General features: G+C 38.6%; 1 long non-coding RNA gene and 1 pseudogene across 2 annotated transcripts; one reads left to right on the top strand and one right to left on the bottom strand.

The window, feature by feature from the left end:
* Vom2r-ps3 (vomeronasal 2 receptor, pseudogene 3) lies at positions 401–8,979 on the top strand (annotated as a pseudogene).
* On the bottom strand, positions 20,789–25,705 carry LOC148006783 (uncharacterized). 2 transcript variants are annotated; one of them, XR_015644539.1, is made up of 3 exons: positions 25,391–25,705; positions 24,911–25,040; positions 20,789–23,016 (listed from the first exon to the last, which is right to left on the bottom strand). It is a non-coding gene; the product is annotated as an uncharacterized LOC148006783 (long non-coding RNA). The 2 variants fall into 2 exon arrangements; XR_015644538.1 differs by having other exon boundaries at positions 20,789–25,040; positions 25,391–25,692.
* Between the last annotated feature and the right edge of the window lie 659 nt (positions 25,706–26,364).

Raw genomic sequence — 26,364 nt, 5'->3', positions numbered from 1 at the left:
CATGGTCTATTGTAGCTGTTCAAGAGAAAATTGCCCTTTGGAATATTTATGGCATGGATGTTAATGAAATCATGACAGCTGTGGATGGAGAACATTATCTCCAAACATGTTTTTGGAAATGTTTTGATCAAAAGTTTTCAGACCTCAGATGTACAGCTTGAGGCCAGAATTTTTCCATTGTATCCAGGGAGCAGAACATATGATAAATGGAAAGAAGCTGTTGAATGTAATTAAGTGGATCTCCAGAGAGCAGAAGCCTTAAAATATACAAACTGGTGTAAATGTGTGTGTTATGTTTGCCTACATAAGAATCAGGTTTCACAACTGCTCCATCCTAGATCCTAGCAGACATGAAGAAGCTGTGTGCTTTCACTATTGCCTTTTTTCCCTGAAGTTTTCTTTCATCTTGTGCAGCTTGACTGAACCCAATTGCTTTTGGAGAATAAAGAGGAGTGAAGATAATGATGGAGATTTGCAAAGTAACTGCGGTTTTGTCCTTTTTACACTCGAGAGCCCTATTGAAGAAAATTTTTATAATAGCATTATTAATTTTAGGTAAATTATTAACATTATTTCCTGCTTCAATTTATGAATTAGAAAGATGTCACTGTGTACACAACCTGTGAGATTCTGTCCTTTTTTTCTCCTTGTAACTTTAGGAACCACAGAAAATTAATTATAACTTCAATCACTATTTTAATATTTTCAAATATGTCACAGTTTACCTTAGGTTTACTCCATTGGCGCTAGTTCACAAAGCTGGAAAATGAGAGAGCCTGGATTCTATCACTTAATTTTTTTTTGATATCATATGTTGAAATATGTTTTTATTTTTACCTTGAATTCATAATTCCCACTTATGGCTAGTGACTGTATCACTGTCTCTCTTCAACTTTCTGCCAACCATTCCTGTATAAGCATGCATGTAAAGGCCTCAATAAAATGGTTATCTAATTTTGGCCTCTAAAAGTTGGGCATACACTTATACATTGAAATATGTGTGGTGGGGTGGTGGAAGGATGTCTACTATATATGATTAAATGTATATTATTACATATATATTATGATCACATATATATGCTTTGCATTATAAAATAGTCTTTAAATGAGCCTCTCCTGTCATTCTGGGGCTCTCACTGAATATGGAAAAGCCTGCCAGAATTCTTATACTGTTACCAGAATATCTTTTCATCCAGTGATGCAAACACTTATGCACATATTAGAATTATTATCTGCATTATATAGATATTCAATATTTTTCTTAATTTCTAAAAATATGTAACATTAGAGAACATCTAGGAGAATAAATGTACTTCTTGTGGATAAGAAGCTGTTCTCAATGTGGATACATACTTCTTAGATTCCAAGTGTGAGATGTTATCATTAGTGGCTGCAGATCATGAGAGAAGGGGTGTTAAAATCATTCAAATTTTAGCTAATCAATGTGCTTGGGACTTCATTCTTTCATAAACTGAAGTTTCCTGCACTTTTATATCACTGACTCTCATCCCATTTCTTATTCAATTCTTGTGGCTTTGGGATTTAAACAAAGTATTTTTGAATTGATAGCCACAGTATACTATGTACACTGTAATAGTAGTTGTGGCTTCACAGTATTGTAATTCTGTGTTAGGTCAGTAGAAATTTCATTTCTGATGCATTCTTTATCATTCCAGATCTCATTGGAAAAAATAGTGGACATTCTCATTACTGACACTTCCATAAGTGATAGTAAGATTTAAGTTTACAAATATGTGAATTGCGTCAATACACTTTTACGGTTTAGAAAGGAAAACTTAGCTCCAAACATTTAATTGAAAAGTGCTAATTTCAGCAAAAGAGCATGTTTGGTGTTTTACTCCTGATGAGAGGTAATTGCTAATAGTAAGAGATGAACAGATGAATTGCCAACTGTGCTTGGGCAGAGGAACACATTCCAAGTGAAAGAAGATCTTACTGCTCAGACAACTCTTAAAGAATCTTAAAGAATTAAGAAGCCTGAAGTGTTAAGAGAAATCTCAATCCACTTTTACAAAATTAAAATAGTAACAACACACTGAAAAGTAACTTTAAGTTGATGTGTAATGGAGCTTATAAGATATTACTCAGGTTATATAGTGTATTGTATCATTTTATGTACTTGAAATGAATAAATAAATTTAAGTGGAATATATCTTTGAATATTTATTGTTTATTGAATACTAACAGTTAAAACTATTAAATGCATGTTCTATGGACCAGGAAATATTATTGATAATGCTTCTCACTATGCATAAAATTAGCATTTTCATAATGTTTGACTTGAAAGAGTTTTCGCTAATTTGAAATTTGAAAAATGTCCTTACTGATACTATAAATTCTCTCCTAAAAACACTGGTACGCTTTTCGAAGTAAACTGACTGTTAGATAATTTACACAGATACATAATTCATTTTGCAAACACTTACTCTATGTTAGGAATTATTATATAAAGCCTTTTGAAAATATTTCTAAATGATTCACTTTTTAATATTTTATGCTCTTTTACTCTGCTTGATACTCAAAGGATATTTTGAGTTTTGAAACAAGTCAGTATGCAACATTAGGTATACGATCATGAGTAATAGACATTATAAAATATGCATTAATGATATTAATGCAAAAGTGTATGAATATAAAAGTTGAACAAAATTTTTGATGTAATATATTATTCAAAAAATATTAAATATTATTAACATATTTGAATATGAAGTACATTTAAACACTAAAAATATAATGCAAATGTGTTACGTATTTCATATGTAGTTTAAGTCATGCTTCTAATTTTGTATTTGTGGAATTACATATCCATGGTTATACTATAACAGTTTTACTCAATTGGGCTCTAATGTAGTTTGAAGATGGTGTTCAGTGATAAAATAGTCCCCTTATTGACTTTCACAATTAAAAAAATTATCATATGTTAGTGTCCTAGGTCTATGAATTCTTAAATTGTATTCAAATCTTAAGATCTCTAACTTATGACACTTAATTCATGACATTTAGACAGAGATTTAGAATGTCTTGTGGTACAAACTTAACTGCAACTGAAATTTTATTTTTCATACATCTCCCTTAATCATCATTATGCTTGGTTTTAGGATACCAGCAAGAAAATATGAGTTTTTTCTGGTACTGTTTTTTGCTACCGATGAGATCAACAAGAATCCTTATCTTTTATCCAACATGTTTTGATATTTACTATCATTTTGGCCTGTGTGAAGATACAATGGGAGTTCTGGATGAAGCATATTCACATCAAAGCAACAATTTCAAACGAATTAATTATTTCTGTGGAATAAAGCAACGTTGTGATGTACACCTGACAGGACCATCATGGACAACTTCCTTAAAACTGTCAATTTATTCAAGGACACCAAAGGTAATAATGTGTGACACTGGACAGGTTACCAACTTTTAAATTCCATTTACATGTGCCTACAAGAAAACTTGGACCCCATGCATTTGTGGGTATACTGCTACACAAACACACACACACGCACACACACAATAAAATAATCAGATTGTATAGCTATCCTGGGCAAACAGGAAAAACTGTTCTATAGAACATTCAGATTTGTCAGGAATATTCTAGAATATAATATGAAAAATATATGATATCTACAGTTTAATTTTACGACCCTCAATCTGAGTTCTGAACGGTGAGTAACTTTACTTGTATATATGTCTAAACCTCCTAACAATCATATTCCTCATGTGGATGTTTCATCCTCTCTTCTATACTCTTCAGATTTTCTTTGGATCATTTAACCCTAACCTGAGTGATCATGACCAGTTTCCCTATATCTATCAGATAGCCACCAAGGACACATATTTGTTCCGTGGCATGGTCTCCTTGATGTTTCATTTTGGATGGACTTGGATAGGACTGGTCATCTCAAATGATGACCAAGGTATTCAGTTTCTCTCAGACTTGAGAGAAGAAATGGAAAGGCATGCAATATTAGCTTTTGTGAATATGATCCCAGAAACCATGCAGATATTCAAGACAAGAGTTAAGATATATGACCAACAACTTATGACATCTTCAGCAAAGTTTGTTATCATTTATGGCGAAATGAACTCCAATCTAGAATTCAGCTTTAGAAGATGGGCATATTTAGGTGCACAGAGAATCTGGATCACAACCTCACAATGGGATGTCATCACAAACAAAAAAGATTTCAGTCTTGATTTCTCCCACGGGACTGTCACTTTTGCCCACCACCACAATGACATCGCTATATTTAGAAATTTTATGGAAACAATAAACACATCTATGTATCCAGTAGATATTTCACAGTCTATGCTGCAGTGGAATCATTTTAACTGTTCAATCTCAAAGAATAAGAAGAAAATGGATTGTTTTACATTCAGCAACCCATTGGAATGGTTAACGCAGCACACATTCGACATGGTCCTGAGTGAAGAAGGTTACAATTTGTATAATGCTGTGTATGCTGTGGCCCACACCTACCATGAACTCATTTTTCAACAAATAGAGTCTCAGGAAATGGCCAAACCCAAAGGACTATATACTGACTATCAGCAGGTAACGTTTCTTACATTTCATTATGCCTAGATATAGCAATGTGACCTTTCAGGCTGCTGAGAAGTTCACATACATTTGTTAGAGGTTATCTCTCAGTGTATAGTTTTCTATACTGAAAAACTCCAAAATGACCTTTTTATATGGGTATATATCATGCACAGTGATAGTTTTAATAGGAGACAATACATTTTTATAAATATAAGTGAATTATGTGAAAATGTGTTTCAACATTTAACCGAATGAGGTCAAAATTCAAAAGGAGCCAAGAGTCTTATCATAAAATCCTTAAGTGATGAATAGACTAGAATATTTTTCTCAAAAAGAATTTCTCAAAAATAAGTACATGTGCTCCAATAATAGCTATTCATTTAAATTAATAATTATTTCTAACAACACATATGATTAAGAGTGCACATTTCATTAAGTTAATGATTATTTCATACATATATGCAGTATGTACATGATTGATCCCATACCATTCTTTACTTCCAAAACTTCCAGAGTTATAACTTCCCCTTATTTCTTACATATTTATTTAGCCAGCTTTTAAATATAATTTTTGACAGACATGTGTACACATACACACACATACCATGTGATTTGTTCTGTGATAATCATTTATTCTAGCTTTTTTAACCATCAAACATTTATTTGAAGTATATTAACTTCTAATTATACAGTATAACATGTAATTATAACTTGTAATAATGCAGTATCATGTACTTTACTACATGGGATTAATTTAACACACCTGTCTTTTCTGAAAGACATTAAAAGATTATGGGACATTCTCAATTTGGCATTCTCTGTATTGATATGCATATATAATCATATAATGATTAATCTCCTTTAGGTGGCTTCTTTGCTTAAAACTAGGGTATTTACTATCCCTGTTGGAGAACTGGTGAACATGAATCATAAGGAAAATGAGTGTGCCAAGTATGACATTTTCATCATTTGGAATTTTCCACAAGGCCTTGGATTAAAAGTGAAAATAGGAAGCTATTTTCCTTGTTTACCACAGAGTCAACAACTTCATATATGTGAAGACTGGGAATGGGTCACAGGAGAAACATTGGTAGGTATATTACAATTTTTATTTTTTAAAGATGTCTGAATTTTAAAATAGCAAACATTCAAATAATATCCATGTGGTTAAGACCAATTAATACACTTGCAAATGACCATTCTCAGTTACAAGCACCAAAATTTAATAACACTGAAATTCATGAAATCTGGTCATAGGGATCAAAGGACTCTGAATCCCATGTTCAATTGCATCTATGTGACTATTTACCCCATACTACAGAAATATATTTATTAAATTTATAGCAATATATATATATATAAACAATGAATTTATCTGATTATATGAACATAGTTGTAGCCCAATTGAGTATAGAATGGATTGATTAAGAGAAGTAATTTTCCAGATTCAAACTTTTCTTTTTCTAATTTATAGATTTTTATTATTAATTTTATTTATTTACTTTTCAATGTTATCTTCCTTCCCAGTTTCCCCTCCTCTGCAGAGTATTGCCTTATCTGGCATCAGAGTGAAGCGAGGCTCTTGGTCCTGTGGAGGGTGCATGCCACAGAATATAAGAATATTAGATCAATGAAGCCAGGGTGTCCAATTTGTTGGAGAAGCTCTTTAATAGAAGCAGGGGGAGGGATGGAATAGGGATTAAAGTTTTCTTTTACACTTAGACAAATATCATTAATTGTATGAGAGTCTTATATGAAATTCTTTGTTCTTACTCACTGAACAATTCTTGATATATCCTACCTTCTCTCTCCTTACAACTCAGTGTTCCTATTATCATATTTCTAAATCTTGAGAGAAAAACTGATGCCACAAAAATGTTCCATTTGAATTAACAAGTTTAGCAAGGACAAAATTTAGATTCTGACACATGAAATGTTACATATATAATATTACATGACAAAGTAATTATTGTATGACATTCAGTGCATTGCCGGGTGATACAAAATAATAAATTATCAGAGGAATATATCTGTTAATATCCCATATATTAATCTGTGTGTCATTTTACATATGATGCAATCATGAACTACACACACATACAAATTAAATACATATTTATATATCATATAAAATGTGCATAGTTCATGTTTATATAAGTGTGTGTGTGTGTCTGTCTGTCTGTCTGTGTGTCTGTGTGTGTGTGTCTATGTGTGTGTATGTCTGGATGTCTTTGTATCTGTGTGTCTGTATGTGTATTGCCTCAGGTTCTCTCCTCAGTGTGTAGTGTGACATGTACTGCAGGATTCAGAAAAAGTCATCAGAAACAAACAGCCGACGGCTGCTTTGATTGTGTACAGTGCCAAAAAAATGAGATTGCCAATGATACAGGTACATGCTTGCATGCAGAAGAAAATATGATGAATTTGAATACCTTCTCTTTATAAACTAGAAGTATGATATGACCTAGATGGAAACTACAGCCCAAAAATCTCCATGTTTCAGAATTTAATTAGTTAAGTAATATCATTTTCTCTTGGACCCAGTAAATTACCTGCAATATCTTCTACAAACAACTCATGTCTCTCACAATCCAATGCTTAATGGTTTTATATTATGCAGAAAATATTTAGTGGGACATACATGTGTTACAATTTTTAAAAAATAATTTTAGGTGTAGCCTAAGCAGATGTTTGCTCTTTTTTCATTCTTTGTACAAAGAATCTTGACTACATGTACTGTCTACTATCTTTGTGTCACCCAGCTTAGTCCCTGACAGAGACAAGATGCTCAGAACAACAAGTGTTCTCTATTGAAACATATTTTAAGAACGTACATGTCATAAAGGATTAGGCATTTCCTATCAAAGAATTAGGAAAAGAGTGATGATTTAAAGAATGCCACAAGAAATGGGAGAGTGCTTATCATTAATTAAAGCCTAACTAAGGAAAGCAGAATGAATGTCAATATCAATAATCTTCATGCCATAACTTTCTATATCCATAATCATGGAAAGTTTAGTTGGGGGAAAGGAAATGATGCCACAATAAGAGGGACATGCATAAATTTATGAGCAATACGGCTTCAAAACTGAGAATATTCCTTTACACAAACAGGATTTGGATGAGGAATTGTATGTTCACAAGCCTATGTATAGATACAGACAAAGTGCACAATTCCCAGAGCAAACACAATACCTAATGGTTTTCATCAACCGGCATCAAAAAATATGTCGGCAATAGCAAATTTATAGTTTGAGAAATAAAATGAACTGAGATTATGCATATTAGTAATCATCATATTTTTATTTCATTTTTGTTTAAGAGATAACTTTTCCATTTTCTATGATAACGATTTGTTCCCTCACAAAGCATAGGTTAATTGACAGCAATCTTAAGTTAGTAGACCCTAGAGCAATAATGAACAAAATGTATTCTCAACACCAAGCTATTTATTAATATATCCTCTGAATAAAACAAATATATGATTATTAACTACATGATCATGATATCTTATAAGGGATTATTGTTCTTTGCCAGTAGATATGGAGCAGTGTGTGCGGTGTCCAGATGATTCATACGCCAACTTAGAACAAAGCAAGTGCCTCCAAAGAGCTGTGACATTTCTCGCTTATGAAGATCCACTGGGGATGGCTCTAGGCTGCATGGCCCTGTCCTTCTCAGCCATCACAACTCTAGTACTAGTCACTTTTGTGAAGTACAGGGATACTCCCATTGTGAAAGCCAATAACTGCATTCTCAGCTACATCCTGCTCATATCTCTAGTCTTCTGTTTTCTCTGCTCATTGCTCTTCATTGGACATCCCAACAAGGCCACCTGCATCCTGAAGCAGACCACATTTGCAATATTTTTCACAGTTGCTATTTCTACTGTGCTGGCCAAAACAATAACTGTGGTCACAGCTTTCAAGCTCACTACACCAGGGAGAAGGATAAGAAGGATGATGATAAAAGGGGCAATTAACTTGCTCATTCCCATTTGTACCCTAATCCAACTTGTTCTCTGTGCAATCTGGTTGGTGACATCTCCTCCATTTATTGACAGAGATACACAATCTGAACATGGAAAGATAATCATCATTTGCAACAAAGGCTCAGTCATTGCCTTCCACTTATTCTTGGGATATTTGGGCTCCTTGGCTCTGGGGAGCTTCACTGTGGCTTTCTTGGCTAGGAACCTTCCTGACAGATTCAATGACGCCAAGTTCCTAACAATTAGCATGTTGGTGTTCTACAGTGTTTGGATCACCTTCCTTCCTGTCTACCACAGCACCAGGGGGAAGGGTATGGTTATTGTGGAGCTTTTCTCCATCTTGGCTTCTAATGCAGGGTTGCTAGGGTGCATATTTTTCCAAAAGTGTTATGTTCTTTTAGTTCGACCAGATTTAAATGTTCTTCAGAAATAAAAGGATAAATTGATTTATTGACCATTTGATAGTTTTAAAATGTTAGATGGTGCCAACATGTCTATTTTGCTTCGTCATAAAAAAGTGTTCATAAATCATCAAATAAAATTAAGTAATATCTAGTGATAGTATTTGTACCACAGGACAAGACTGCATAAAGCAATACCAATTAGTAAGTTTTGGTAGCAAATGAGCTCTCACAAACCTAAACATATTGAGAACAGGAGATCTCCACTAAGAAGAGGCTACGATCGCTTTGATTTTTAGAGATGTGTTTTTAAGAAATCTTTTTTTTTTAATATAATCGGTCTGAAACAGGCCTCAACAGATACAGAAAGATAGAAATAATCCCATGCATCCTATAAGACCACCACAGGCTAAAGGTGGTCATCGATAACAGTAAGGAAAGAATCCCCACATATACATGGAAGTTGAACAATGCTCTACTCAATGATAACCCGGACAAGGAAGAAATAAAGAAAGAAATTAAAGACTTCTTAGAATTTAATGAAAATGAAGGTACAACATACCCAAACTTATGAGACACAATGAAAGCTGTGCTAAGAGGAAAACTCATAGCTCTGAGTGCCTGCAGAAAGAAACAGGACAGAGCATATGTCACCAGCTTGACAGCATACCTAAAAGCTCTAGAACAAAAGAAGCAAATACACCCAGGGGTAGAAGGCAGGAAATAATCATTCTCAGAGCTGAAATCAACTAAGTAGAAACAAAAAGGACCATAGAAAGAATCAACAGAATCAAAAGCCGGTTCTTTGAGAAAATCAACAAGATAGATAAACCCTTAGCCAAATTAACCAGAGGACACAGAGAGTGTGTCCAAATTAACAAAATCCAAAAAGAAAAGGCAGACATAACAACAGAGTGAGTGGAAATTCAAAAACTCATCAGATCCTACCACAAAAGCCTATATTCAACAACACTTGAAAATCTGGAGGAAATGGACAATTTCCTAGAGAGATACCAGGTACCAAAGTTAAATCAAGAACAGATACACCATTTAAACAACCCCTTAATTCCTAAAGAAATAGAAGCAGTCATTAAAAGTCTCCCAACCAAAAAGAGCCCACATCCAGATGAGTTCACTGCAGAATTCTATCAGACCTTCATAGAAGACCTCATACCAGTGCTATCCAAACTATTCCACAAAATTGAAACAGATGGAGTGGTAGCGAATTCATTCTATGAAGCCACCATTACTCTTATACCTAAACAACAAAAAGATCCATCAAAGGAAGAGAACTTCAGATCAAGTTTCCTTATGAATATCGATGCAAAAATACTCAATAAAATTCTTGCAAACTGAATGCAAGAGCACATCAAAACAATCATCCATCATGATCAAGTAGGCTTTATCCTAGGTATGCTGGAATGGTTTAATATGCAGAAAACGGTCAACCTAATCCAGCATATAAATAAACTGAAAGGTAAAAACCACTTGATCATTTCATTAGATGCTGAGAAAGAATTTGACAAAATTCAACACCCCTTCATGATAAAATCATGGAAAGAACAGGATTTCAAGGCCAATACCTGAACATAGCAAAAGCCATATACAGCAAACCAGTACCTAACATTAAACTAAATGGAGAGAAACTTGAAGCAATCCCACTAAAATCAGGGACTAGACAAGGCTGCCCACTCTCCCTGCTTATTCAATATAGTTTTTGAAGTCCTAGCCAGAGCAATCAGACAGCGAATGGAGATTAAAGGATACAGATTGGAAAGGAAGAAGTCAAAATATCACTATTTGCAAATGATATGATAGTATATTTAAGTGATCCCAAAAGTTCCACCAGAGAACTACTAAACCTGAGAAATCCCCTCAGCAAAGTGTGTATAAAATTAACTCAAATAAATCAGTAGCCTTCATCTACACAAAACACAAAGAAGCAGAGAAAGAAATTAGGGAGACACCTTTCATGACAGTCCCAAATAGTATCAAGTACTTCAGTGTAACTTTAACCAAGCAAGTGAAACATCTGTATGATAAGAATTTCTGGCCTTTGAAGAAAGAAATTGAAGATCTCAGAAGTTGGAAAGATCTCCCATGCTCGTGGATTGGCAGGATTAATATAGTAAAAATGGCCATTTTACCCAAAGATGGCTACAGATTCAACGCAATCCCCAATGAAATTCCAATCCAATTCTTCAGAGAGTTATACAGAACAATTTGCAAACTCATCTGGAATAACAAAAAAACCAGGATACCTAAAACTATCCTCAACAATAAAAGGACTTCCGCAGGAATCACTATCCCTGAACTCAAGCAGTATTATGGAGCAATAGTGATAAAAACTGAATGGTGTTGGTATAAAGACAGGCAGATAGAACAGTGGAATATAATTGCAGACCCAGAAATGAACCCACGCCCAGACCCTGTGGGAAAGAGACCTCACCGCCTGGTCAGGTGGGCACTCCTAAGGCTGCAGAGCAGAAGAGACCACCAACACTGCCCACCCCTGCCCACATCCCTAGCCCAAGAGGAAACTGTATAAGGCCTCTGGGCTCCCGTGGGGGAGGGCCCAGGAGCGGCAGGACACCTGCCTGAGACACCGCCGGAACCTGAAGGAAACAGACCGGATAAACAGTTCTCTGCACCCAAATCCCGTGGGAGGGAGAGCTAAACCCTCAGAGAGGCAGACACGCCCGGGAAACCAGAAGAGACTGCACTCTGCATACACATCTCGGACGCCAGAGGAAAACACCAAAGGCCATCTGGAACCCTGGTGCACTGAAGCTCCCGGAAGGGGCGGCACAGGTATTCCTGGTTGCTGCCGCCACAGACAGCCCGTGGGCAGCACCCCGCGACCGAACTTGAGCCTCAGGACCACAGGTAAGACCAACCTTTCTGCTGCAAGAAAGCTGCCTGGTGAACTCAAGACACAGGCCCACAGGAACAGCTGAAGACCTGTAGAGAGGAAAACTACACGCCCGAAAGCAGAACACTCTGTCCCCATAACTGACTGAAAGAGAGGAAAACAGGTCTACAGCACTCCTGACACACAGGCTTATAGGACAGTCTAGCCACTGTCAGAAATAGCAGAACAAAGTAACACTAGAGATAATCTGATGGCGAGAGGCAAGCGCAGGAACCCAAGCAACAGAAACCAAGACTACATGGCATCATCGGAGCCCAATTCTCCCACCAAAACAAACATGGAATATCCAAACACACCAGAAAAGCAAGATCTAGTTTCAACATCATATTTGATCATGATGCTGGAGGACTTCAAGAAAGACATGAAGAACTCCCTTAGGGAAACACATAAAAACATTAATAAACAAGTAGAAGCCTACAGAGAGGAATCGCAAAAATCCCTGAAAGAATCGCAAAAATCCCTGAAAGAATTCCAGGAAAACACAATCAAACAGTTGAAGGAACTAAAAATGGAAATAGAAGCAATCAAGAAAGAACACATGGAAACAACCCTGGATATAGAAAACCAAAAGAAGAGACAAGGAGCTGTAGATACAAGCCTCACCAACAGAATACAAGAGATGGAAGAGAGAATCTCAGGAGCAGAAGATTCCATAGAAATCATTGACTCAACTGTCAAAGATAATGTGAAGCGGAAAAAGCTACTGGTCCAAAACATACAGGAAATCCAGGACTCAATGAGAAGATCAAACCTAAGGATAATAGGTATAGAAGAGAGTGAAGACTCCCAGCTCAAAGGACCAGTAAATATCTTCAACAAAATCATAGAAGAAAACTTCCCTAACCTAAAAAAAGAGATACCCATAGGCATACAAGAAGCCTACAGAACTCCAAATAGATTGGACCAGAAAAGAAACACCTCCCGTCACATAATAGTCAAAACACCAAACGCACAAAATAAAGAAAGAATATTAAAAGCAGTAAGGGAAAAAGGTCAAGTAACATATAAAGGCAGACCTATCAGAATCACACCAGACTTCTCGCCAGAAACTATGAAGGCCAGAAGATCCTGGACTGATGTCATACAGACCCTAAGAGAACACAAATGCCAGCCCAGGTTACTGTATCCTGCAAAACTCTCAATTAACATAGATGGAGAAACCAAGATATTCCATGACAAAACCAAATTTACACAATATCTTTCTACAAATCCAGCACTACAAAGGATAATAAATGGTAAAGCCCAACATAAGGAGGCAAGCTATACCCTAGAAGAAGCAAGAAACTAATCGTCTTGGCAACAAAACAAAGAGAATGAAAGCACACAAACATAACCTCACATCCAAATATGAATATAACAGGAAGCAATAATCACTATTCCTTAATATCTCTCAACATGAATGGCCTCAACTCCCCAATAAAAGACATAGATTAACAAACTGGATACGCAACGAGGACCCTGCCTTCTGCTGCCTACAGGAAACACACCTCAGAGACAAAGACAGACATTACCTCACAGTGAAAGGCCGGAAAACAATTTTCCAAGCAAATGGTCAGAAAAAGCAAACTGGAGTAGCCATTCTAATATCAAATAAAATCAATTTTCAACTAAAATTCATCAAAAAAGATAAGGAAGGACACTTCATATTCCTCAAAGGAAAAATCCACCAAGATGAACTCTCAATCCTAAATATCTATGCCCCAAATACAAGGGCACCTACATATGTAAAAGAAACCTTACTAAAGCTCAAAACACACATTGCACCTCACACAATAATAGTGGGAGATTTCAACACCCCACAGTCATCAATGGACAGATCATGGAAACAGAAATTAAACAGAGATGTAGACAGACTAAGAGAAGTCATGAGCCAAATGGACTTAACGGATATTTATAGAACATTCTATCCTAAAGCAAAAGGATATACCTTCTTCTCAGCTCCTCATGGTACTTTCTCCAAAATTGACCATATACTTGGTCAAAAAACGGGCCTCAACAGGTACAGAAAGATAGAAATAATCCCATGCGTGCTATCAGACCACCACGGCCTAAAACTGGTCTTCAATAACAATCAAGGAAGAATGCCCACATATATGTGGAAATTGAACAATGCTCTACTCAATGATAACCTGGTCAAGGAAGAAATAAAGAAAGAAATTAAAAACTTTTTAGAATTTAATGAAAATGAAGGTACAACATACCCAAACTTATGGGACACAATGAAAGCTGTGCTAAGAGGAAATCTCATAGCGCTGAGTGCCTGCAGAAAGAAACAGGAAAGAGCATATATCAGCAGCTTGACAGCACACCTAAAAGCTCTAGAACAAAAAGAAGCAAATACACCCAGGAGGAGTAGAAGGCAGGAAATAATCAAACTCAGAGCGGAAATCAACCAAGTAGGAACAAAAAGGACCATAGAAAGAATCAACTTTACCAAAAGTTGGTTCTTTGAGAAAATCAACAAGATAGATAAACCCTTAGCCAGACTAACGAGAGGACACAGAGAGTGCGTCCAAATTAACAAAATCAGAAATGAAAAGGGAGACATAACTACAGATTCAGAGGAAATTCAAAAAATCATCAGATCTTACTATAAAAACCTATATTCAACAAAACTTGAAAATCTTCAGGAAATGGACAATTTCCTAGACATATACCAGGTACTGAAGTTAAATCAGGAACAGATAAACCAGTTAAACAACCCCATAACTCCTAAGGAAATAGAACCAGTCATTAAAGGTCTCCCAACCAAAAAGAGCCCAGGTCCAGATGGGTTTAGTGCAGAATTCTATCAAACCTTCATAGAAGACCTCATACCAATATTATCCAAACTATTCCACAAAATTGAAACAGATGGATCACTACCGAATACCTTCTACGAAGCCACAATTACTCTTATACCTAAACCACACAAAGACACAACAAAGAAAGAGAACTTCAGACCAATTTCCCTTATGAATATCGATGCAAAAATACTCAACAAAATTCTGGCAAACCGAATCCAAGAGCACATCAAAACAATCATCCACCATGACCAGGTAGGCTTCATCCCAGGCATGCAGGGATGGTTTAATATACAGAAAACCATCAACGTGATCCATTATATAAACAAACTGAAAGAACAAAACCACATGATCATTTCATTGGACGCTGAGAAAGCATTTGACAAAATTCAACACCCCTTCATGATAAAAGTCCTGGAAAGAATAGGAATTCAAGGCCCATACCTGAGCATAGTAAAAGCCATATACAGCAAACCAGTTGCTAACATTAAACTAAATGGAGAGAAACTTGAAGCAATCCCACTAAAATCAGGGACTAGACAAGGCTGCCCACTCTCTCCCTACTTATTCAATATAGTTCTTGAAGTCCTAGACAGAGCAATCAGACAACAAAAGGAGGTCAAGGGGATACAGATCGGAAAAGAAGAAGTCAAAATATCACTATTTGCAAATGATATGATAGTATATTTAAGTGATCCCAAAAGTTCGACCAGAGAACTACTAAAGCTGATAAACAACTTCAGCAAAGTGGCTGGGTATAAAATTAACTCAAATAAAACAGTTGCCTTCCTCTTTACAAAAGAGAAACAAGCTGAGTAAGAAATTAGGGAAACGACACCCTTCATAATAGACCCAAATAATATAAAGTACCTCGGTGTGACTTTAACCAAGCAAGTAAAAGATCTGTACAATAAGAACTTCAAGACACTGAAGAAGGAAATTGAAGAAGACCTCAGAAGATGGAAAGATCTCTCATGCTCATGGATTGGCAGGATTAATATAGTAAAAATGGCCATTTTACCAAAAGCAATCTACAGATTCAATGCAATCCCCATCAAAATACCAATCCAATTCTTCAAAGAGTTAGACAGAACAATTTGCAAATTCATCTGGAATAACAAAAAACCCAGGATAGCTAAAGCTATCCTCAACAATAAAAGGACTTCAGGGGGAATCACTATCCCTGAACTCAAGCAGTATTACAGAGCAATAGTGATAAATACTGCATGGTATTGGTACAGAGACAGACAGATAGACCAATGGAATAGAATTGAAGACCCAGAAATGAACCCACATACCTATGGTCACTTGATTTTGACAAAGGAGCCAAAACCATCCAATGGAAAAAAGATAGCATTTTCAGCAAATGGTGCTGGTTCAACTGGAGGTCAACATGTAGAAGAATGCAGATGGATCCATGCTTATCACCCTGTACAAAGCTTAAGTCCAAGTGGATCAAGGACCTCCACATCAAACCAGACACACTCAAACTAATAGAAGAAAAACTAGGGAAGCATCTGGAACACATGGGCACTGGAAAAAATTTCCTGAACAAAACACCAATGGCTTACGCTCTAAGATCAAGAATCGACAAATGGGATCTCATAAAACTGCAAAGCTTCTGTAAGGCAAAGGACACTGTGGTTAGGACAAAACGGCAACCAACAGATTGGGAAAAGATCTTTACCAATCCTACAACAGATAGAGGCCTTATATCCAAAATATACGAAGAACTCAAGAAGTTAGACCGCAGGGAAACAAGTAACCCTATTAAAAAATGGGGCTCAGAGCTAAACAAAGAATTCACAGCTGAGGAATGCCAAATGGCTGAGAAACACCTAAAGAAATGTTCAACATCTTTAGTCATAAGGGAAATGCAAATCAAAACAACCCTGAGATTTCACCTCACACCAGTGAGAATGGCTAAGATCAAAAACTCAGGTGACAGCAGATGCTGGCGAGGATGCGGAGAAAGAGGAACACTCCTCCATTGTTGGTGGGGTTGCAATCTGGTACAACCATTCTGGAAATCAGTCTGGAGGATCCTCAGAAAATTGGACATTGAACTTCCTGAGGATCCAGCTATACCTCTCTTGGGCATATACCCAAAAGATGCCCCAACATATAAAAAAGACACGTGCTCCACTATGTTCATTGCAGCCTTATTTATAATAGCCAGAAGCTGGAAAGAACCCAGATGCCCTTCAACAGAGGAATGGATACAGAAAATGTGGTACATCTACACAATGGAATATTACTCAGCTATCAAAAACAACGGCTTTATGAAATTCGTAGGCAAATGGTTGGAACTGGAAAACATCATCCTGAGTGAGCTAACCCAATCACAGAAAGACATACATGGTATGCACTCATTGATAAGTGGCTATTAGCCCAAATGCTTGAATTAGCCCTAGATGCCTAGAACAAATGAAACTCAAGACGGATGATCAAAACGTGAATGCTTCACTCCTTCTTTAAAAGGGGAACAAGAATACCCTTGGCAGGGAAGAGAGAGGCAAAGATTAAAACAGAGACTGAAGGAACACCCATTCAGAGCCTGCCCCACATGTGGCCCATACATATACAGCCACCCAATTAGACAAGATGGATGAAGCAAAGAAGTGCAGACCGACAGGAGCTGGATGTAGATCGCTCCTGAGAGACACAGCCAGAATACAGCAAATACAGAGGCGAATACCAGCAGCATACCACTGAACTGAGAATAGAACCCCCGTTGAAGGAATCAGAGAAAGAACTGGAAGAGCTTGAAGGGGCTCGAGACCCCATATGTACAACAATGCCAAGCAACCAGAGCTTCCAGGGACCAAGCCACTAACTAAAGACTATACATGGACTGACCCTGGACTCTGACCTCATAAGTAGCAATGAATATCCTAGTAAGAGCACCAGTGGAAGGGGAAGCCCTGGGTCCTGCTAAGACTGAACCCCCAGTGAACTAGACTGGTGGGGGGAGGGCGGCAATGGGGGGAGGGTTGGGAGGGGAACACCCATAAGGAAGGGGAGGGGGAGGGGGATGTTTGCCCGGATACCGGGAAAGGGAATAACACTCGAAATGTATATAATAAATACTCAAGTTAATAAAATAAATAAATGTAACTAACTTATCGGCTTTGAAGATAGCACCCTGGATTATCAAAATGGGCCCTAAATTCAATCAAGAGTGCCCTTAGAGAAGACACAGAGGAGACAGACACACAGACGGAAAGGTGGGATAAAGATGATGCAAACAGATGTGTCCACAAGACAACAAAGCTGGCAACCAGCAGAGACTGGACCAGGCCAGAAAAGAATTCTCCCATAGAGCTGACCAAGTCTAGTCCGGCTGGCAACTTATTGCAGACTGTTGGCTTTCAGAACTGAGTGAATAGCCATAACTGGTTTTCTGTCCATTTGAGGTAACTTATCACATAGCCCTGGAAAGGGAGCTGGTATCTAAGAACAGCCCCATTGTAGTGCCCATTTCAGAGAGTCAGCACTCTCACCTGCCTGTTTCTGAAGCCTTCTGTTTACTGAAAAGTATCACCTTGTGGAAATACTACTAATCCTCTTTCTTAATGAATTATACTCTAGCTCATTCCAAAAGTCATAAACAACGTATAACCCAATCCTCACAATTCCCATACATCCACTTGAGAAAGGTTAACCCTTAATAATTTGTTAAACTCACACTGATGAAAAGCAGAGACCACACATCTTATTTCCTGCAAACGTGGTTTGAAGACCCATCTTTATCCGGTAGAAGCATGAATAAGAGTCATATCCAGACTAAGGAAAAGAGAAAAAATTCAGGGGCACCAAAGTTCATGTCTACACTAAGTCACAGAAGATTGTATCATGCAGCATGTGAGCTTGAAACAGACTAAGGAAGCAGCAGGGAAGGGGCAGCAGTGGATGGTTTCTCCCTCTCCATACACTCCTTTCTTGGGAGGTTGTGTGAAGAATAAACAAAATAATCAACTTAGAAAGAAGGTATCATGTAGGGAAGAACACAACCTTCTAAAGGAGGGAGAGATTGGTTGAAAATGGCATTTGATACAGCCAACTCTGAAAGGTAGTGAAGAGGTTATTATGTCATCCTGGCAACAAGAAGTCAAGCCAGTCCAAACCAAAAAAAAAAAAAAAAAAGAAATGAACCCACACACCTATGGTCACTGGATTTTTGACAAAGGAGTCAAAACCATCCCATCAAAAAAAGATAGCATTTTCAGCAAATGGTGTTGGTTCAACTGGAGGTCAACATGTAGAAGAATGCAGATTGATCCATGCTTATTACCCTGTACAAAGCTTAAGTCCAAGTAGATCAAGAACCTCTACATCAAACCGATACACTCAAACTAATAGAAGAAAAAGTGGGGAAGAATCTCAAACATGGACTGATCCTGGGCTCCAAATAGATAAGTAGCAATGAATAGCTTAGTAAGTGCACCAGTGGAAGGCAAGCCCTTGGTCCTGCTAAGGCTGGACTCTCAGTGAACAGGAGTCTTGTTTGAGAGTTCAGTAATTGTGGGAGTACTGAGGAGGGAACACCAATAGAGAAGGGTGGGGGAGGGGTTAGGTTGATGTTGGCATGGAAACTGGGAAAGAGAATAACATTTGAAATGTAAATAAGAAATACCCAATTTAATAAGGATGAAAAAAAAGGGTGGGAAAGCAAAAGGGAAAGGATTTTGAACAGAGGTATAAAGGAATGGTGAATTGGAAACTGAAGGTAATTACTGGAATGTCCCAGATTCCATGGAAGCAAGAAGTTTCCAGGATGCAATAGGAATGACCTTAGCTGAAAGACTCAACAAAGGGAGAGAGAACCTGTAGAGACCATTTGGAGAGATAAGGCACTCCCTCCTATTGAGGAATGAGACCACTCACACTTCTCAGCATTTTTACCAATATCACTAATGTCTAAAGGAAATACAATGACAAAAAGGGGAACAGAGATTGCAGGAAAGGACATTCAGAGACTGGTCCACCTGAGGATCCATGTCGTATGCTGCAACCAAACCCACTCACTCTTGCTGATGTCAAGAAGTGCTTCTTAACAGGGACTGATATAGCTGTCTTCTGAGAGGCTCTGCCAAAGCCTTATCATTAAAGAGCAGATGCTTGTTCCTAAACATCAGATATAGCACAGGGGCAGGAATGGACATGGTAGGGAAATGACTGAAGGAACTGAAGGTATTTGCAAGGCAATAAGAAGAACAATATCATTCAAGCAGAACTCCCAGACCTACCAGTTACTAAGCCACCAACCAAGAAATAAACGCGGAAGTACCAATGGATCCAGCTGCATTTGTAGAAGAGGATGGCCTTATCTGGCATCAATGGAAAGATAGGCCCTTGGTCTTGTCAAGTCTTGATGTATAGCTTACCAGAAATCTAGTGTGGTGAGGCAAGAATGCGTGGATTGATGGGGGAGCACCTCATAGAACCAGGTGGACTGAGGGTTTTTTGGAAGGGAATATTGTAAGAGGAATAACGATTGAATTGTAAATAAGTAAAATAACCAACATAAAAATTAAAAATACAATAAGTGTAATTAAAATTAAAATTAGAATTAGGTATACAAAATATTTTAATGTATGTATGTTAACATTGTATTTTTCAAAATATTTGTGTTACTTCAGTTGATAGCAGTCTTCCAAGATCCATAGACACTCTAATATGAATTTCCATATCATGTAGGAGAAACTGTATTTCTAGACATTGTATAGGGGAATTCAAAATACTGTGAAAACTGTGTTATGGTCATTCATCTTAGAGCCTCCCTGTGTGGGGTGATGTCACAGGTGAGGCAGGCACAAGATAGAATGAGGCCTGTCATTGGATGAGAAGGAAGGATGGGTTGGAGAAAAGATTGAAGGAAGAGAAGGAACCAGGAACTCAAGAGAGCAGGAGACTGAGAGAAGCCACCAAAATAGAATATGGAGGCTGATGTTGATTCCACACTGTAACTTACAGGATGTTATAAATGTGTACAGGGTTTTGTATGTTTAGGTGGACAATTATATCTTATCAACTGGATCAAATGTTATACATGAAGGGTCTGGGGTGTACCTGGAAGAGAATGGGGGCCAAGAGACACAAAGAAGGAAGCCAAGACAAGAGTCTGATTAAGGTGACAATTTTATTTTTCCCGAAGGCAGAATTTATACCAAAACATGGGTAACAGCGGAAGGGGGGAAGTAAGAAACATTTATGCAGGCCAAGGACACAATATTCGTATGGTGGGGGAGTAGGCTGATGTTTACAGGTTGTCAGAAAAGTCACAGGTTTGTCATATCTATTAGTCAGCAGGATGTTGGTTTTTCAGAAACTTTACAGGTCATCACATTGGGTATCTTAACACGTCAAATGTTATCATATTATTTTTAATTTTGACCACCAGATTTGTATTAGTCTTCTGCAGCTGACTGGAGATTTTCCAAGAACCCAGTCATACTTAATTCTAACCATAATAATAACATCAACAATGGTCGACTTCAAGGGCATCGCTCCCAACATCTCCCCGTTCCTTATAGTCAAATGAAAAGGTGGCCAAATGGCCGTGATGTCCTGGAATGAGCCCCTCGGGAACTGTGTCTGTCTTAGGTTGGAGTAATATTTGTCACATGGCCAAGAGAATCTTGTGGCCAGGATCCGTCATGGGATAAGGCAACAGCTAATGGCGGCCCTCCTGTCTAGGCCCTTTATTCTTGAATATATCACTCTCTTATCCATCATTGACTGTCCAGCTCAGCACGCAGGGGTGACGATTTGTTGATTTTTCAGCAAAGGCATCAGGACAGCAGGCAGAAAAGAATGTTGGCCTCATTTGGCTGAAGGACAAAAAATGTCCTTGCCTGGGCTGGGAGGAGATGTGTAGGTGAGCTTGGCCATCATCAAAGCATCCTCCATAGCTAGCCTATGACAATATACCTGAATAAGTTTTGCTGCTATATTATCTACATGTTATTTAACAAAGATGGTTAAACAATTAAATGTCCAAGGGCCAAAAGATACAAGCAAAAGAAGACCTACTGGGGGACCCAACAGAGACCAATTTTGATACCAGTTCTCAGCTTTTTCTCTTTCACATTTTCTCTCTTCCAAGCCTTTTCTGACTTGTTTCATGTTTTCTTTAACCATATTCTAAGACACAGGAAATATCTAAGCACTGACTTTCTCTCACAAACCAGAATTTCATAAAATATCACAGAAAGGATGCCACCAGGCAGAGAATTACAATTTTAACTGATATTAAACATTTTAAATAATTTGGAGAAACCTCAACATTGAATTATAACCATCAGGGAAAAAATAAAGACATTAATAGTTATCCTATGCATGTTATGTCAGAAAAAAGCAAACCCCCAACTCAGTACAGTACAGTATCAATAACTGAAAGTTAAATAATATGTTGATATATAGAAGGAAAAATAACATGTTGACTGCCATTGTTGACATTCACAAAATAATTCCAATAGACAATTCAATTTGGTTTCATGTAACAATCATAATTGCATTATCCAAAAAGTCAACCCTACAAAAGGTATCACATTGTAGAAGAATACAGCTGTCCTGGAGTGGGGTGGTAGGGCATCCAATTTTTCTTCTGCGATGGCAATGGTCTCGAAGTGGTGCACTTCTTTGAGCAAGCAGCTCCTCTCAGTGAAGTGCAGGCTGTAGATGAAGTCGTGTGTACCTTGTGCCATGTTCAGTGCCTCCCTGGGCTCCTTCTTTGGATCAGTGCCCAGAAGCCGAGGAGTAGGAATGTCCAGGTTCTTTTAACAATTTTATGGTAAATATAATCCCTGTATTAGCACCTGATTGAAACATTCTAAGACCCCAAGTATATCCATGTGTCCAATCCTGGTTTCAAACCACGGAGGTAAATTTAATATTTAGGGGGATGCATCATCCCCTTGTTTTAGAATTAGAACCTTCACAACGGGAGTCTGGGACATGTATATTAGTAGGACAGGAGCAATTATAAGTCAAACAATGCAGTGTATTAGGTGATAAAATTCTTAAGAACAGGAGAAAGGGGCCAGGCAAGAAAGCTAGAGGGTGGCCTGGAGAGAGCTGGTGGAACAACCAGATCAGGTGACAAATATCATTCAGTCACACAGCTAAACAAACAAGGCAGCTTTCTTGGAATGAAAAGGCCATTGCAAATACAAATGCAAGCTTTGTGCCTGTGAAACAGAACGGTGAGCAGAGGGGCAGCTGGTCTGTTACCGGCTGTCTCTCTGGACTTAGATTTTGCTTAAGGAGTACCTCCCTTCAGTGTCAGCTCGGTGGCTCTGCCTCTCAAGAGATCCAGTCTCCAAACATCACTAGGCTTCCAGTAAGAACTAATAACAAAAGGATGGAGAGATGGTTAGGACCTGGGTGCTAGATGCCAAGCAGCTGACAAAAGAATTGTATGGCTCATCCACTTTAGGGGGGAATTTTCTTCCAGGCAGTCAGACGTGCCTGGCAAACTTGAGCCAAGAGACCAGGAGAGACTAGCATCTGAGTATTGAAGGGGGACTTGCCCAGGAGGGTGTTATCCGATTGAAGCCTCAGGTATCAGAGAGTAAGCTATAGTTAGAGATAACTGACTATAAGGACTCTTTCTGTTGCCATTCCTGAGGCAGGCTCACAATTGAGTTGGGCTTCCTGCCTCTTATATCCAATATAGAGTTTGCTAACACTGGAATACTGATCTTTAATAGAACTACAGCCCTCCCAGGACTTCAGTAACAGTCCTTCACCAAGCTGTCTTACTGGCTTAGAGGACCATGGAAAAGAAAACATTGATCCTGACCTTGGCCACAGCCTCCAGTTGGAGTAAGCTGAAGAGCCAGTGCCAAGACTTTCTCCTCTTATCATCCTAGAGTAAAGCCTGTTCTGTCTGGCAAAACAAAGTTATTCACAGTCTGCTGCACACTCTTTATGAAAATACTTTAGGGGCTCCCCTGACCCCCAACCTGGGGCATTTTGACCACAGGGGCAGGAACTGACTGCTGCAGGGTTAGGATCAGAGGCACTCTCTATGTCAATGATGACTAACGGGGAAGGTAACTTAATGTTGGAGATCAACTCCTCTACTGGAATAGGGCCAGCAGATAAGGCAGGCTCCCTTAAAGAACTTCTCTTAATGAATGCTCTCCTTCTGTGAGCAAGTGTTGAAGGTCTGGCCACTGAAGGCAGCAACTGCAATTTTTTTTCAGGGCCAAAAGTCTCATAATAATCTATCTTTTTGCTGTTAAAGCTTCAACCCCAGCCGGGCTCATCACCTTGAAACTCCTCTTATGCTGACTTGGCCTGAGCTGCGCAGCTGCCTGTGTGCAGCCTGCAGTTCGCTTGCTAGCTGCCACCCTCAGCCCCACACTTCCTCACTCTGTGCTTCCCTTTCTTAGAAGCTGTGAATGTCTAAGCAATAGGGAGATCCTTTCTTCAGGATCCAAGGCAAAGCTTTCAGGTTCTTGTTAATGCCTACTTCAGACAAGATCATTCGCTAACCTGGAGTCCTTCATATACATGTGTGATAAACTGTTAACATCTGCTAGACTGGGCAAGGGGATCAAAAGGAGGGGCATCTCTTCTTGGGGAGGAGGCTCAAGAGAGAAAGACAAAACTCCCTGGCAGAAAACAATTTCTTTCAAGCAAATCATTTCCAAGTTAAGCACCAAGAGGACCAAGTAAAATTCCTTGACAAACAAAACAAACAGTTCCATGATTTCAAACACAGTCTTAAGTCCATGCTTTCAAACACAGTCATCAGTCCAAGTTCAAAAGTGAAGCAAAAGCCAAAAAGATACTCGACAATACCGCAGAAAACAAACTAGACAAACAAGACCAAGACAAGGCATCCTATAAGCAATTTCCACAAATGCCTGATACCTTCAGTACCTGGCCCAAACTGCAGCTTAACCTTAGCTGCTTTCAGGAAGAGGAGGACCATCTCTGATCCCACCTCCCAACGAGATACCGGAGTGTCCTCTAGATTATTTCTCCTCCTAGAGCATCCTTTAGGGCCTGTGGCCTGTGACAACTAGCACATCTGCCTGTCACAGACATAAGCCCCTCACAGGACCCACAGCAACCACCAAGGGGACTCTAACTTCTCTCCAGGGGGGACTCAAACTCTTCAGACAGCAGACGAAGACAAACACAAGACAACATGAAACAAAGACGAGACACGACACAGAGACAAAACAGAAAGTAACACAGAACACAAAACACAGATTTGCTAGAGCTTACCTCCGATATCCTCAACAATTGTAGTCTGGGGGAGCACAGTTCCTGGCAGGTGCACCAAAATGTTGTAAGACCCCATAGTGGCCCTACCTCAGGAGTGCCACCCACAGAGCACAGATTGACAAAGTGACCGCTGAAATAGCATGAGGGTATAAGGTTTTTAATCCAGGTACGTGGGGGTGCCCAACCATACAGGAAGAGGCAACCTCAAACCCAAAAAGCACACAATTTTTATTCATTACAGAGGGCATATTTCAGCAACAAAAACAATCACTAACTCTGCACTATCTTTTGTGTTAATTGTTTCCTCCTGGGGGAACTATGGACAAATATTTCTACAAAATCTAAGCATTTTTTAAAATTTTTTTCTTTACTTTTTTCTTTTTTCTTTTCTTTTTTTTAAATCCCTATTCTTCGCATCTTGAATGACTCCCTGAGTCCTGTCACAAAAGGTAACTGTAGAATGCTTGTCCCATCACTCACCACTGAGATCTGTGTCATCCATAGAGAAACACACACCAAGCCTCTGAACCAAGGTCGGGTAGTCCATGGTTGCCAGAAGCGGGGAAGCAAAGGCTCCAAGGAGGAGCAAAAGCTCTGAGGGGGAGCAAAGGCTCTGACAAACAAGAAAGACAGGCCTGCCTATTCACTGGGGATGACATTCTCCTCCAGGAGACCTCCAAACAGCCACACACTGGGCGCCATTTGTAAACGACTGGTCCAGGGGTGTACCTGGAAGAGAATAGGGGACAAAGGATGTGAAGAAGGAAGCCAAGACAAGAGTCTGATCCAGGCGACAATTTTATTTTTTCCCAAGGCTGAATTTATACCATAACATGGGTAACAGAGGGAGGGGGAGAGTAAGAAACAGTTACACAGGCCAAGGACACAATATTCCTGTGGTCAGGGTTAGGACAGGATGTCAGAAAGGTCACAGTTTTGTTTTATCTATTAGTCAGCAGGATATCTTTATCATATTATTATTTTTCTTGACCACCAGATTTGTATTAGTCTTCTGCAGCTGGCTGGGGATTTTCCATGAACCCAGTCATACTTAATTCTAACCATAATAATAACATCAACAATGGAGGGCTTCAAGGGCATCATTCCCAACATGGCATCTATGCCTTTTCTCTATGCCAGGGTTCCCTTACTGCAGAACTGTATATTTAAAACTACTTAGTTCTATCAGTAGACTTTTGAATTTGTAAGTTTATTTATAAAAGTAGTGGAAAAACCTTCAAATAAAATAATCAGTTCAAGATCAGGTGGACTATATGAGACTCTGTCTCAAGACAAAAGACAATACTGACAAAAGGGGGTGGGGTACAGAGATAGCCTACACCCTCTCAGTGAAAGGCTTGCTTAGTGTAAACCCCAGAACCCACGTTAAAAATGCTAGTTGTTGCTCACCAGTCGTGGTGCTTGCCTTAATCCCAGAACTCCAGAGGCAAACG

Source organism: Rattus norvegicus, chromosome 1, assembly GCF_021556685.1.
Source record: "Rattus norvegicus strain SHRSP/BbbUtx chromosome 1, alternate assembly SHRSP_T2T, whole genome shotgun sequence".
Classification (NCBI taxonomy): Eukaryota; Metazoa; Chordata; class Mammalia; order Rodentia; family Muridae; genus Rattus; species Rattus norvegicus.
The sequence above is the reverse complement of the archived record's forward strand: the minus strand, read 5'-3'. Positions and strand labels throughout refer to the sequence as shown.